The following is a 16,165-nucleotide window of genomic DNA, read 5'->3' on the forward strand; positions in this document are numbered from 1 at the left end:
GAGAAGAATGGCCTTGTGGACTGACAACACCTCCAACCAGTCTTAATTATTAGAATCACAGTACAGAAAGGTTTGTCCTAAGGTAATCATATGAATAGAGCCAAGGAGAGCCTTGGAAATGAGCCCTCTGGACCAAGGACACATTATTCCTCTAGGCTCCCTTATGACTTTGCTTCCTGATTTCCTGACACCCAAACATGCAGTGTTAAGGATTAAAAATGTCTTGGGAAGCAGCTGTGGCTCTATCAGTTGGGTTCCAGTCTACCTTATGGGAGGCCCTTGGCTCCCTGTCCTGGGGCCTCCTTGTGAAGGCAGGCTTGCCCACATGCTGTGGAGAGCTGCCCAGCCTGCAAGTGCTGCAGAGAGCTGACTCAGCAAGGTGATGCAACAACAAAAAAGGGGGAGACAAGTAAAAACACAGAAGAGCATGCAGTGAATGGACACAGAGAGCAGAAAACAAGCATGCTGCAAGGGGGGGATAAATAAAAAATAAATACAGACACAAAGAAGAATGCACAGTGAATGGACAGAGCAAGCACACAGCAAGCAAGCCTCAAAGGGGGGGAATAAAAATTTTTTAAAACTTTAAAAATATCTTGGCCAGATTTCACCATCACAAATGCATATTCACATGAAGCAATAGTAAACTTATTGTGAATATAAATTCATTTTTTCATTTTATATTTTGGAATAAGATATGTACCAAGACATCTCTTATTCATGCCCAACACAGCCTCCATAAATTATATGACACATTCTCATGGACACCAAGAATTAATAGAAAAGAAGATAGGGTTTGGCACCTTGGAATATTAAAATGAGACTGCAAGAAGCGGATTTGGTTCAACTGATAGAGCATCTGCCTACCATATGGGAGGTCCAGGGTTCAAACCCCAGGCCTCCTGACCCATGTGGTGAGCTGGCTCATGTGCAGTGCTGATGCACGCAAGGAGTGCCATGCCACGCAGGGGTGTCCCCCATGTAGGGGAGCCCCACATGCAAGGAGTGAGCCCCATAAGGAGAGCCACCTCATGTGAAAAAAGCACAGCCTGCCCATGAGTGGCACCGTACCCACAGAGAGCTGCAGTGGTAGATCATAGATAGCTGGTTATAATTACATCAATCAGAGAGATTGCCATCAGCAGTAAGTGATGCTTAACCCAATCACTTGAATCCCTTGAAAGGGGAAGTGATTCCAGCATGGAGAGAGCTTTTCACAGCTCATCTTTGGACAGCCAACATCTCCCAGAACTCATCAAGAATCTTCACTGGACTTTCATTGGAGCCCCTGGTTGCAGCCTGCCTGTGGAACCTGGACTTGTGTATCCCCACAGCTGCATGAGAGACTCTGATAAATCTCTCACTATTGACAGATATCCCTTGTTGATTCCATTTCCCTAGAGAATCCTGACTAATACAAAGTCAATGGTAGAATCTCAACTCACCATTTTGTAGAGTCAGCCACAGAATGATTTCATTAAGGAAGATAAAAACTATGTCATTTTTTGATCCAGGGTAGGCATAATCTGTCTGCTGGTAATAGAGCAGTGGGCTCAAATGTCCCTAAAGACATACACTGTTCCTGACATTGAGTTGGCTGTCCTCAGACCATATTTGCTGAAGTAATAATTTACTCAGCTCCCTGGACCATGCTCTCTATATCTGCCCTTTGTAGAAATCTGAGAAGTAAAAAAGAAATAATTTAAGTTTGGACTCACACTGAGGTTTTCCTCTGTTCTGCAGCTGTTTCTCCTTTCAGTTCAGCTGTGTAGTGAAATCTACAACACGGTTTTTCTTGGTGAGGGTCCTTCCTCACAAATTAACCATATTCTACCTATTTCAATCAAATTTTCATTCATTTATGGCAGGAATTACCTTTTTACTTACTACATAGGTTACAAAAACAAAAGTCTTATCCTAATATTGTTTTTTGTTTCTATTAAGATGAATAAAGTATATCCTCACAGTCATTTAAGATGGGTTTTGCTTATAAGATTTGGTATTAGGACAGAAACTTTTAAAACAAAATATTGGCATAATTATTAATCTTTATGAAATAATGGAGCTACTCTCAAATAGTTTTTGCCCAAACAAGTAAAACCTCCTCATATTTAGATCAAGAAAATGAGTTCGATGTACTAAAAAATCTTTCCTAAAACCACATCACTAGAATGGTCACTTCTTCAAAAGAACTTTCTCTTCAGGATTCCAAAGATCATCTTTGCGAAGTTTGGTAAATAAGCTCCAAAATTGTTCCTGCCAATGTCAAACAGTCAAGATCTTAATTTTTATTAGTTACAGTATCAAAATCAGAAGTTATTTTTATAAAGTAATTGTTTCTCCTACATTACAACTTATAAAAATGAGATTGATTTCATTTTAAATCAGTCATCCAAAACAATTTCTCTTGGTTTTACATGACTCATGGTTGATCAAGTGTCAAAGAATGAATAAAAATGATATCATATGATAAAAAATAAGAAATAGCAGAAGGTGCTAAAAAGGGTGAGATAACTCTCCAGTGATTAAATTACACTATCTTCCTCTTAAGCATTTCCAGGGAGAACAGTTGCTTTTTGGTGCTGGAATTACTTATCACTTTAAATCTAAAGCAAAGGAAAATGTGTTTTGCCCTACATAATACCAGTACTCAAGTACTCTTGACTCATTAAGGCAAGCTGAAAAATGCACAAGTGTACTAAAAATTGTGACTAATATTTCTGAGAAATCCTTTCATATTGTTCTTCTCCACTGAATGGGAGATACAACATTGGTTCATCTTTGCATGGAGGTATATGAAGTTTTATTTCTAATCTTACTATTTATTTTTATTTTTTTAAGATTTATTTTTATTTCTTTCTCTCCCCTTCCCCCCCCCCCCCCCACCTCCCGTTGTCTGTTCTCTGTGTCCATTCACTGTGTGTTCTTCTGTGTCCGCTTGTATTCTTGTCAGCAGCACCGGGAATCTATGTCTCCTTTTGTTGGGTCATCTTGCTGCATCAGCTCTCCATGTGTGCAGCACCACTCCTGGGCAGGCTGAACTTTCTTTCCCACTGGACGGCTCTTCTTACAGGGTGCACTCCTTGTGCATGGGGCTCCCCTATGCGGGGGACACCCCTGCTCAGCACAGCACTCCTTGCGTGCATCAGCACTGCATGTGGGCCAGCTTCATGCGGGTCATGGAGACCCTGAGTTCAAACTGTGGACCTCCCATGTGGTGGGCAGATGTTATAACTGTTGAGCCAAGTCCACTTTCCTAATCTTACTATTTAAATGTTTAAAGTAATATATCCTATAATTACTTTTAGGATGTTGTGACATTTGGGGCATGTTTATTCTCAAGTTTGTTGTTTCATTGACTCTTGCTCATGAAATAGTAATCCCTAATGTGTTTTGCATTTATTTGTTTTAAGCCATCTTAAGCAGGGATTATATTTTTTTATTCCACCATATGGATTCAGTTATTGAAAACATCAACCCCAGTGTTTTGATTAAACATCTAATCTTTCCCAAGAATTTCCCAAAAAGATCCATCATCCTGGAATCACATTAATGTTAATTTCTTGGATTAGGGAATTTTCCATTAAGAAGAAGAAAGGAACAAAAGAGGTTTCCCAGCCCACTCAAGGGTCTGTCTTTGGATCTAAGTTGCTGACAATCCTTTTCCAGTTGTAACTTTGGACAGAAATGAACTTGTCTACCTTTCCATAGGACAGTGATAGAGATTTCCGTGCCCTTTCTTATTGGCTGTTCAGTACTTTGAGTCTCTGATACTGAAAGGACTCCATATTACAAAATCTTACTTATCAAGGTCATATTCCCAACCTTCAGTCCTTGCACACATGTTGGAGAACCAAGACTCAAGTAACTGGAGCTGTTCTGCTCTAACCCCATTTCTCATTCAAGTTCATAACAGCAACCTTCTCCATTCCTGACTGAGTTCTATTGTCCCCCTGACTGAGTCTAGTCATAAGAAAACATGATGAAGAAACTGTTTTAAGTTTGACAATGAAGAGATATGACAACTAAATGTGATATAACACTTCAGACTTTTGGGGATTCCCCTGAAGAACAGTGATGAAGGAAAATCCTCCTCACAGGAAGAATTCTGAGGAGTTAATCCGATTGCTCATTTTGTTTGAAAGGAGAAACAGCTATATGTGTAACTGGATATCATCGGCTGGATGGTCAGGACCACGGAAGGAACATGACTGGAAAATCATTGGCAAGAGGCTCTGTGGAAATTCACTGATTGACATTCATGGAATAAAAATATGGAATGTTCTAGGGAGGAGGATGGGAGTTTGTTGGACACTTCTTCTCTGGTATGACACTATTAGTCTCCTATGGCTACTGTAACAAATTAGACAGACTGAATGCCCAAAAACACAGAAAATTAATTCTCTCAGTCGGGTGCCCCAGAATTCTGAAAGCAATGTGTAGGCAGGCCATACTCCCTCTGAAAGCTCTACAGAACAGTCCTTCCTTGCATCTTCCAGCTTCTGTTGACTCCCACAATCCTTGTCATTCTTTGAATTATAGGTGAATCACTCCAATCTTGGCTTCCATCATTACATCACCTTCTTCCCTGTATATCTCTATTTTTCTCCTCTTCTTCTTAATATTTAATCATTGGATTTAGAATATTTTGCATATGAGGCTTATGAAGTGCAGGTTAATTATGGGAACTGCAAGACATAGCAGCTATAAAAAGGAATGAAGTACTGATATGTGTTATAGCATGGATGAACCTTGAAAACATTATGCTATGTGAAAGTAGCCAGACAAAAAAACAGAATATACACTTTCTTTTTATCCCCTGCCTTGTGGCTCTTTTTGCATGCTGTCTGCTCTCTGTACCCATTTGATGTGCATGCTTCTGTCTCTGTATTTATTTTTATTTTATTTCCCCTCCCCATCTTGAGGTTTGCTTGCTGTCTGCTTGCTGTGTCCATTCACTGCACACTTTTCTGCATTTTTGCTTGTCTCCCTTTTTGTTGTGTCACCTTGCTTAGTTGGCACTCTATGGTGCTTGCAGACCAGGTGGCTCTCCATGGAATGCGGACAAACCTGCCTTCACAAGGAGGCCCTGGGACATGAACCCAGAGCCTACTATATGGTAGATGGGAGCCCAACTGATTGAGCCACAGCCACTTCCTGAGAACATATACTTTTGATTCCATTCATATGAAATATCCAAAATTGCTAAATCCATAGAGATAGAAAACAAATTGGTGTTGGCTTAAGGAAAGGGCGAAAGACTGCTTAATAAGTATAGGCTTTCTATGCGTAATGATGAAAAAGCTACAGAGCTAGAATGTGATAATGGTTGCACAACATCATGAATGCACTTCATTCCTCCAAACTGTACACTTTTAAATGGTTTAACCAATGGCAAACTTTGTTTTCAATGAATTTTACCAAAATAAAATATATCTTTAACTTTTATTCCAGAACTGTCTCTTTAATTAGTTACTTCTGTCAGGTTTTGCTTAACACTTTTGAATGTTTGTTCTTGGCCATTTATACATTTATTATTTTTCCATCTCCCTGATGAATAATATTACCTCTACGACATTCTTATGTTGATAGTGTATAAGGAATATATATAGATATATATAAAATTTACTTTTAGTCAGTAGATCTTTGTAATTAAATTATGTTGTGTGTATTTATAATAGCTGGATTATGTTACTTTGTGATATGTTCTTCTTATCTTATTTTGGGTTGTTTCTATATTTTTATAATTCTTTTTAAATTCCTCTCTGGGATTTATCAGGCCTGCTCATTTTTGTTCATTATTGATTGTTCTAGGGATTTAAAGGTCTGTGTCATGAGAAGGAGGGTGCCACATGGGAGAAGTAAGGAATGAATATTTGCTCATATGAGATGCTACCAGGAGGATACCAAACAGTTCCATTTCTACAGCACGTGAAGTATGTGGTTGATCTACATAGGGGAGCACAGGTGAGGAAAATTTAAGATAAACTTTGTCATAATGGAGAAAAGTTATCTTTTCAATTCTGCATATTATATTGGTATTTATATATTTTCTATTGTTTAAACACACATACAATTTTACTTTGACTAGAAGGTACTCTTTCCCTATCATTTTGAAAATTACACAATTTGGGTATGTGCCAATGTTTAATTTATAACCTCCACAATATATTTAGTTGTTGTTGCAAAAATTAAAATAAAAATATTTGGAAATTGAGCTGAGAATTCAGGATGTTTTTATAGAAATGTAAATATAAACATAAAACAAGAGAATAACCATTCATACTATTTAGTATTTAAAATGCAATTTATTTTTTTCCTGACACACAAGTATTTATACATGTAGCAACTTCACCAATATTGTTAATGAATCTCTATTTAATTAGTTTTTAAATATACTTTTCAGTTTTTTTATTTTTTGAAGAAACTTAGATTACATAAATGTTACACACAAAAAATATAGGGGATTCACATATGTCCTGCTCCTTAACTCTCCTACATTTTCCCACATCAACATCATTCTTTACTACTGTGGTACATTTGCCACAATTGAACACATCTTGGAACATTGCCACTAAGTGATGATTATAGCTTACATTGTAATTTACCCTCTCTTTTGCTCATTTTGCATTTTATTATAAGATATACAATGATCTGTATCTGTCAGTGCAATGTCATTCAAGATAAATTCCAAGTACTGAAAATGCTCCCAAATTACACCTATTTTTCCATCCTCCTCCCCTTGGAATCTCCATCAGCCACTGCCTCCACATCCATGATAAAACTACTTCTATTGCTAGGATCAAATATCTGCAGTAGAACAACTGTAAGTCTACTCTAGTCCATTGTCCATTCCCCAATCCTGAGGATTCTCTGATGCTGAGGCCCACTCCACCTCTAATTGAGAGGGGACTTAGAACCTATGGGGCAGATGGATGGGACTTTCTTGCTTACAGTTGCAGATTCTCTCTGTTTCTTGAGATGGCCATTGTCAGACTTCATCTCCTTGTTAGTTGTCCTGGGTGAGTCCAATGAACTGGAGAGTAGATGTTGCAAGTCTGTTGAGATTCAGGGCCCAAATGGCACATGAATAGCCCAGATTTAAGTCTCTTAGATATACAACTATCAACTCTAGTACTAATTATAGGTTCAATTAGAGAGACAGTATAGCTATGTGTGGGGAAACCAAAACTGCCTCCAATTTTGTCACAGTGGGAAGCATAAATTCCAAAATAGTGCCTACTGGCAGGGCACCAAACTCCTGAGCTGTCTGCCCTGCCTATAGTGTCTGGATGTCTCCAGAGCCCTCAGGAGCTCTGCTATTTGTGGTAATATTTACTTTGGCAGTCAGTGAGTATCTGCTGAGACATACATAAGCACAACCTCTGAAATGACCTCCAGACTCATTTTGAAGTTTCTTGGCCTTATGAACTCATTTGTCTTTACCCTTTCCCCTTCTTGTCAAGGTCTTTTTCCAGTTGCATTGCTAGCTGGTGGCTGGTAATACTCGCTCTACGCCAGGGAGGCTCATCCTTGGGAATCATGTTCCATGCTGGGGGAAGGCTAATGCATTTATATGCTGAGTTTTGGCTTAGAGACAAGCCACATTTGAGCTAAAAGGAGGCTCTCAGGAGGTAACTCTTAGGCATCCTATAGTACCATGATAAGATTCAATTTCAAAAGTAAAGTTTCATAAGTACAGTCATCACAGTCAAGGACACATAAATGGTCCATCCTCCTTCACTAATCACTCAGGGGATTCTTGCTGTCCCATTGGAGAATGTGGCAGAGCTCCCCAGGATGGGAATTTGATATTTCCTTAGTTATTGTTTGGATCTCCACCCACTGTGACAGTGCCTCATGAACACTTGAAGACATTCGTATTCCTTGTAGGTATGCCCCAGTGAACCTCCTCCAGTGCAACCCCATGGCTGACACTGCACACCCAAGATCCTCCCCATCATAGTTGCAACCCTTCTGTGATCCAAAACTTCTTCAAAATTGAAGCCAACATTGCAGCCAAATACAATTAATATGAAAATGATATAATAATGATGGTTTTAAAAATAACAAATAAAATACAAAAAAATAAAAGTTTGAAATAAAAAATAATAAAAAAAATTTCCTATTGTCTTTCATCACAGAAAGATCTGTGGTCTTCGATGTGACATTTTCTTCCATGTATTCACCCAGTGTTTATTTTTCTTCATTTGTCTTCAAAGAAGCTTTAAGTTACAGAAAAGTCATGTACAGAATATAGGTGATTCCCATATACCCAAAGTCCTTTTCCTTTTCCCCTTCCCCCTATGAATAACATTTTACATGTGGATGGTACATGCATTACAGTTGATGTACAAATATTGAAACATTGCTACTAACCATGGTCGATGATTTATGTTGTGGTTTATGTTGTGGACTGTACGCTTTTATAGATTTGGTGATTTTGATGTGGTCTATGTAGAACAATTCCATTGCCCCAGAATGCCCCGTGTTCCATCTATTCTTTTCCCTCCCTCTCCCCTTGTGACTCACGGTCACCACCAAGATTAGCTCAGTGAAGCTTCATGTTCATCGTTATTTACAAGAACATGGACGGCTTGATCTACTGGCCTGTCCTCCCATTAGGCCCTACCTGTGCTCTCAAGAGTCTCCCGCCCCTCTCTCTGAGATCATTGCATTCAAAGAGAATAAGCATATATTCAGAGAATAACCACCCACAACATTTAGTATATAAAGTGAAATTTATTTTCCAATTAAAACTTCTTTGAGCTTCCCCCGCTCCCCCCGCCCGCCACGGCATCTTTGGGTTGGGGCGGTGGCGGGGCCGCAGCCGGGGCAATAGGAGCCGGGCGGCAGCTCCCGCGGCTCCTGGCCCAGTCTGCCTCGGACCCGCGGCGGCCGCCTTCAGCCCTCTCGGCCTCGGCTCGCGGGGCGGGGATCTGCGCGTGCCCCTGGGCTCCCACCGACGCCGCACACTCCCCAGGGCCCGCCCGCTGCCCGCAGGCAGCCCCGCGCGCTCCTCCCCAGCAGCCAAGCCCGCCCCGGCCAGTCCGGCCCGCGCGAGGCCTCGGGAACAGCAAGGCCGAGGACCAGCGCAACGAGAAGGCGCAGCGCGCGGCCAACGAGAAGATGGAGAAGCTGCTGCAGCAGGACGAGCAGGTTGACGGGCCCCGCCCCGCCTGCGGCGGCTGAGTGCTGGAGAATGTGGTAAGAGCACCGTCTTGAAGCAAATGAGGATCCTGCCTGTTAATGGGCTTAATGGAGAGGGCGCCGAAGAGGACCCGCAGGCTGCAAGCAGCAAACAGCAGTGGTGAGAAGGCCACGAAAGCGCAGGACATGGAGAACAACCTGAAAGAGGCCGCTGAGACCCTCGTGGCCGCCGTGACAACCTGGAGCCGCGCGTGGAGCTGGCCAAGCCCAAGAACCAGCGCGGCGGGGACCGCACCCTGAGTGTGGTGCACGCGCCTGCCTTGATTTCCCTCCCGAGCGCGCCAGGGCTCTGCGGGAGGAGGAGGGCACGCCTGCCACCAGCGCGCCCGTGGGTGCCCGCTGATTGCCTGCGCCCAGGACTTCGTGGACGAGACTGATGTCTTCAAGCAGGCCCACTCGTGCCCAGCGACCAGCGCCTGCCTCGCGGCCACGTCCTGACTTGTGGAGCCTTTGAGACCAAATTCCGGGTGGACAAAGTCGGCTTGGCCGTGGTCTATGTGGGCGGCCAGCGCGATGACCAAGCGGGACGGCCCTGCGCTGCGCGGCCATCACTTTGGCGTAGCCAGCGGCAGCTGCGACGTGGCCCTTCGGGAGGACAGCCCTGCAGCCGCCTGCCGCGGCCCTGCACCTCTCCAAGGGCGTCTGGAACAAGGCGCAGCTGCGCACCGTCTCTGCGATTCTGTTCCTCAACCAGCGAGACCTGCTTGCTGAGAAAGGCCTTGCTGGAAAATCAAAGACTGAGGACTGCTGTCCAGCCTTTGCTCGCTACACTGCTCCTGAGGATGCTGCTTCCCAAGCCCGGAGAGGACCCACGCGTGACTCGGGCCAAGTGCTTCATCCGCGAGGAATTCTTGAGAATCAGCACTGCCATGGAGACGGGCGCACCGCTGCTTCCCCACTTCACTTGCGCTGTGGCCGCCGGAACATTCGCCGAGTGTTCAGCGACTGCGAGACGTCACCAGCGCAGGCGCCTTCGTCAGCTGCTCTAAGGGCAGCCCCTACACTTAATTAAAGCCTTAAGCACAATTAATTAAAAATGAGACGTAATTGTCCACGCAGTTAATCACCCACCATATGGCATGATTAACAAAGCAAATTTTCCTTTCGCGAGTGATTTTGCAAACCCCCCTTTTCCCTTCAGCTTAAGGCCGCCTAAAAGAAAAAGACAAAAAGGCCACAAAAGTTCCCTCTCACTTTCAGTAATAAAAAAATAAATAAATAAATATTGTTTTGTACACCATTTAAAAAGTCAGAATAAAAATTAAATGTGGGCAAGGAAAAAAAATCTTCTTTGAGTTCATGAAACATAAGTTTTCAAAATTTCTTTTTTATTGCATTTATAATGTGTGTTCCATGTAGAAAAGGCCACAAGTATTAGCACAAACAAATTCTTAATAAATGTTTTTGTTGTCTTGGCTTGATTGGTCTTTCTTGGGTTGTGCTGGAAGAATGGAATGTGTGGATTTACTACAGGACAAATACTCAGGGAGCCCTTATCACCATTGCTTAAAACTGAAGGAGAAAAGAGGGGCACAGTGGCTCTGAAACTGGAATGTTGCTGAATGTAAAGGTATGGGATCCATCAGTGATGTCCCAAAAAGAAAGGTTCCCAATATTCATATCCAGGAAAATGCCCACTTGGTGTAACCAGGTGTTCACCCAGACTGCAGTGTGTGGCTTAGTGCTGGCTGAGAAAACATTTCCATCTCTCAAACCCAGAGTCCAGAAGCCATAATCCGAAGACCGAAGAATAGTTCCCTTTCGGTTAGCAGATTCCTTGCAAACACCCAGATCCCATTCTGTGCCTGTTCCCATCTCCACCTCCCAGTAGTGGCGGCCCGACGTGAACCGAGAAGAGCCAAGAATGCACACTGCGTAGCTGAACCTCTCAGCACGTTCTTCACGATTCTGTTTGTTATGTCCATACCCGACACTCCTCAGGTCCTCAGAAATGATTAGAAGGTTATTGGTTGAGTCTACATCCAGGGTCATATCCACTGTGGAAGAAAATAAGACAGCGAAAGGACAAACTATAAACCCTCCACATTTCTACTGCAAATGCCCCAATACAGGGTTGAATTATGTTCCTTTAATTCTTTTTTCACTAAAGCAAATTTTTTGAGAAAAGTCACCTAGCACTGTTGAAGAGTTTAAAATATCCCGTTTTATGGCAGAATGGGTCTTTTATTCACAGTAAGGATTCCGTTTGTATTAAACTATGTGGTTATTTGATTATTCTTCTCTTTAATGCATAAGATCCCTGAAGGCGGGTACCATCACAGTTGTTTGTTCTCAAATTACAGACAGCATTAAGGAAGAAAAAGCATTCTATTTATTATAAAATAATGTTCAAATATTAAACTTCCTTTTCTCTTTGCTATTAGATTCCCAGTTCACTTTGGTGGCTGAGGAGTTGCATGTACACTTTAAAATTGCTATGGTTTTATCAAAATTAAGAGTTAATGTTAGGAAGCCAGAGGCTTCTGCCTTACTGTTATTCAACATTCAAAGTACTCATCAGCCAGCTGTGGCTACTGTTTTGGACAACACAGTTGTAGGGCATGAACAAAATACATTTTCTTTAAAATATCCAGTGCAGTTGAATCTAATTCTACACTCAGAGGTGAGAACAACTGATGTTTGTGGCACATAGAAATTGTAGGTGTCAGAATTGAACTAATGCCCATATTTAATATTGAACCTTTCGAGTAGTTCTTTATTCCAGGGTCCATTGTGGGAAGCTATACAGATTCCTTACCTTGGAACTTTAATATCTTTGGGTTCATCTGTAGAATAGTTTTCAGTTGGGGCTCCAGTTCTCAGACCTTGGAAACCAGCTCCCCCAACTGGCAAATGTGTCTGATGTCATTCTTCTGTGAGACCACAGGGCAGGAAGGGCACAATATACCCTCCAGATGGGGCTCCTCCTGCAGTGAACTGGTGCAGTGCAGGCAGCAGGCATATCCACATTTTAGGTACACTGGGTTTTCAAGGTAAGTCATGCAGATAGGACATCTGCTTGCCTTTTTAAATTGTTCAGCCATGCCCAATCTCTGGGTAAAATCTACATGAGAACGGAGTTTACAGAATCGAAGGACCGAGATGTTTTCTTCTTTAACATTCATAGAGATGTCATGTACCTTCTATGAGCAATCATTAGCCCCAGACAATGAAAATTCAATATGCATATAAGTATAAATATAAAACTCATGTCCTTGAACTTCTGATATTTGGAATCTAGTTGGAATTAAGAATATAATTCATTATTTGGCATTAAATTGAAGTCATGAAAGGATCTAGACCTGGGGTGTCTAATATGATAGACATAAAACTCATGTGGTTCATGAGCACCTAAAAATTCACTTGATCTAAATTGAGCTGTGCAGTGATTGCAAAATACAGACTGGAAGTTTAAGACACACTAACAAAAAGAGAATGTAAACTCTCTCATTAATAACTGTTTGTAATCAATTATATATTGAAATAATTATAACTAGAATATTAAATGAATTGGGCATGTTTCTTTTTTACTTTATTAAGGTGGCTATTAGAAAATTTCTAATTACATATGTGGGTTACTCTATATTTGTATTGACTAGTGCTGGTCTAACTCGGAGATCAACCAGCTGGCGTGTCCTGGATGTAGCAGAAACCCACAGCAACAGCTGAAAAGTTCAAGTCAATGGAGAAACTCAATTCACCATCTGCTAGAATTGTCTAAGCTATCATTTGGTAAAGAAAACCAAGACTATATCATTTCTTCTGCCTGAATATTGAAAATCAAGGTTCTGTCTACTACTCCTAGAGCAGTGGGATCAAGAGTCCCAAATCACAGATTGTGGGTGGCATTGAGTTGGCCTCAGACAACACTTGCAGAAATAATGAATTATCAATTTCCTGGTGCTTGCTCTCTCATATCTGCCATTTGCTGAAATTTGAGAAATAGAATTGAAATTAGATAGGATGGCACTCACCACTCCTCCACTAGATTCTCCTCTGGCTACAGCTGCTTCCTCTGTCAGCTCAGTTCTGAAGTGAAAAGCACTGACAGTGCCTCTTCCCACTTTATATCCTGCATCTCGTCTTGATTTAATCAAGTTTTTATTTAATTATGGCATAAATTATGACATAGAAAGATTATTACAAAGGAGATCCTTTTGTCTTGAAGTTACTTTTCCTATTAGTATGGACAAATATTTCCATGTTCTTATCACTCTAGATTACATTTTCAACATTATTTTTGGTGGGAGTAGGATTTGGTATTAGGACATAAATTTTAAAACATAATATTTGTCATTGACATTAATCCTTGTGAATAGAGTTAGTATCAATGAGTTGGGATTTTTGTTTTTTTGCTCACAAAATGAAACTTTCTAGTATTTATATCAAGGAAATTAATTAAACCTATTCGGAGGGAGGCAGGGCAAGATGGTATCTGAGTGAATGCACCTTATAGTCTCTCCTGCAAAGAAGCGGCTGGGCAGCATTGGAAATTCTTCAGGACCAGGTTGTTTCAGGATTTTGCAGGGCAGGAGGTATCTGGACATCGATTTGGTGGGATGGTGACAGAGAAGATTTGTGTAAAAGGTAGAATTGAGACTCTCTTACATGGAGATAGGGGCTGTGCACAGGACGCTCGCCCCTGGGGTGGGCGGCGCGGCAGTGGTGATTCCTGGAGGCTCTGCAGTGCTGGGGAATTCATAAGCCCTGAGCAGGCCATTCAGGGGCTTGCAGGGCAGGAGATCTTTGGAAACCAATTTGGTGAGACAGAGACGGAGTTTATGCCAGGCGTGGAATTTTGGGTTTCTGACATGGATATCAGCACTTCCGGCTAGAGCCCCGCCCCATAGGCCTGGCTGCCAATCTGCAGCAGTCCTTAAATTGGACGCAATAAATAGGCACCACCAGAAGGCTGTTTTGGGGGCTTGCAGGTTGGGAGGTGGCTGGAAGCTGACTAGGTGAAACAGAGACGGAGGAGTATTTTGCGAGGCATGTAATTTTGGGTTTCTGACTGGATATCAGTGCTCCCGGCTAGAGCCCAGCCCCCTAGGCCTGGCTGCCAATCTGCAGCAGTCCTTAAATCAGTCACAATAAAGAGGCACCCCCAGCAGGCTGTTTCGGGGGCTTGCAGGGACGGAGGTGTCCTGAAGTCGAATTGGTGACACACTGACAGAAGAGACTCTTGTGAGAGAGGGAATTTTGGGTTTCTGACACAGAGGTCAGAGTTTGTGGATGTGACCCCCCCTCACAGGGCTGGCATTCAGCTGTGGGGATCCCTGAAGGCTGTGTTGCACTGCAGGCTCTCAGGCTCCCTGTTAACCAGATTTGAGGTTGCCAGGTCTGTGTCCCCTAAACCCTGGTGGCCCACACCCCGGAGACTCACACCTCTTGAATCTGCAATATTACAGACTTCCCATCTCTGAATCCACCATGCCCTGAGGTCCATCTGAAGTCCTTGATTATCCTACCCTTCAATGCTTGCATTTTTTTTACTCTTTTTTCTTTTTCTTATTTTTTATTTTTAATTGTTCTGGTTGTTAATATTGCATTATATCCTAGTCTTTTCTCCCATTGTATCCCCCAAGGTTTTTTTTCATTTATTTAGGGTTTTGTTGTTGTTGCTGTTGTTGTTGTTCTCTTTCTTCTTTTCTTTTCCTTACTTCTTTCACTCCCTTTTCTTTACCCAACCCCCCTTTTTCTTTCTTTCTTTCTTCTCTTTCCTTTTCTCTTTTCGTTCTTTTTCATCTTATTTTATTTTACCTTAATTATACAACAGGTGCTGCAGGGAACACCTCACTTTTGCTGGGTTTCCTCATCCTCCATTGCCTCATTTCTGTTTGAATTGATTTTGGCAACCTATGCTATCCCTTTTCCCCCACATCTTTATATCCTCCATCATCTATTGTCTCTCCTATATACCACCTCCCTTTCTTTGGTCCCCAAATTGTCTAACTGTTAATTTCTAATACCTTTGTTTTGTTTTCTTTTATCCACTCTCAATAATATTGTCTTTTTTTTCTCTTTCCCTCCCTCATGAAAACACTGACTTTTTAATTCATACTATATTCCTCCCATATTCAGTCGACTACCTCATTATAGGTATTCTACTTACTGCTATAACTCTACACAACTTACATGAGTTTAATACCCTTCCTCCCAGATCACATACTGTTGCTCTGGTAACATTTATTACCAATACTATTTTACACATTTTCCTTTTTTTTACACAATTGCCTATCCCTGGCCCTAACATTTTCCTTCAAAGTGAACTCAGCCAGCAACAAGAAATTAGAATAAGAAGAACAAAGTGACAAAGAGAAGATATAACACTCACTTATGCAAGAACAACAGCTAATTAATCCCCAAGACTACACAAAGAATCTAAGGAACTGATTAAACCTGTCAAGATAAAATGACGACCAGACAGCAACAAAAAACTGCAAATGAAACCAGTAATCAGGAAAACTTGGCTGAATCCAATGAACAAACTAAAAACCAGGAAGGGGAGCAGAACTTCACACAAGTAATTAAAGATCTCAGAACATATATCAGAGACAAACTTAATGAAGTAAAGGAAGAGTTTAACAATATGAAGAAAACCCTTGGAGAGGAAATTGCAGACATACACAAAAAGATAACAGATATGATGGGAATGAACACCACAGTTCAAGAAATCAAAAATACACTCACAGCAAATAGCAGCAGATTAGAAGAGGCAGAGGAGAGAATTAGTGATGTGGAAGACAGTACATCAGAAATCAAACAGATAGAAGAATTGATCAATAAAAAGAAAAAATCCAGCTAGAACTTAGGGACCTGAATGACAATGCAAAATGCACAAACATACGTATTATGGGCATCCCAGAAGGAGAAGAGAAGGGAAAGGGTCAGAAGGGGTGTTGCAGGAAATAATGGCTGAAAACTTCCCAAATCTACTGAGAGAGACAGATGGACA

The 16,165-nt window shown here is 41.6% G+C and overlaps 1 pseudogene; it reads left to right on the plus strand.

Annotated features, from left to right (window-relative positions):
- The first annotated feature begins 9,072 nt into the window (after window positions 1–9,072).
- Window positions 9,073–10,222, plus strand: LOC139438316 (guanine nucleotide-binding protein G(s) subunit alpha-like; annotated as a pseudogene).
- Window positions 10,223–16,165: the final 5,943 nt, after the last annotated feature.

This window comes from Dasypus novemcinctus, chromosome Y, assembly GCF_030445035.2.
Source record: "Dasypus novemcinctus isolate mDasNov1 chromosome Y, mDasNov1.1.hap2, whole genome shotgun sequence".
NCBI classification, from domain to species: Eukaryota; Metazoa; Chordata; class Mammalia; order Cingulata; family Dasypodidae; genus Dasypus; species Dasypus novemcinctus.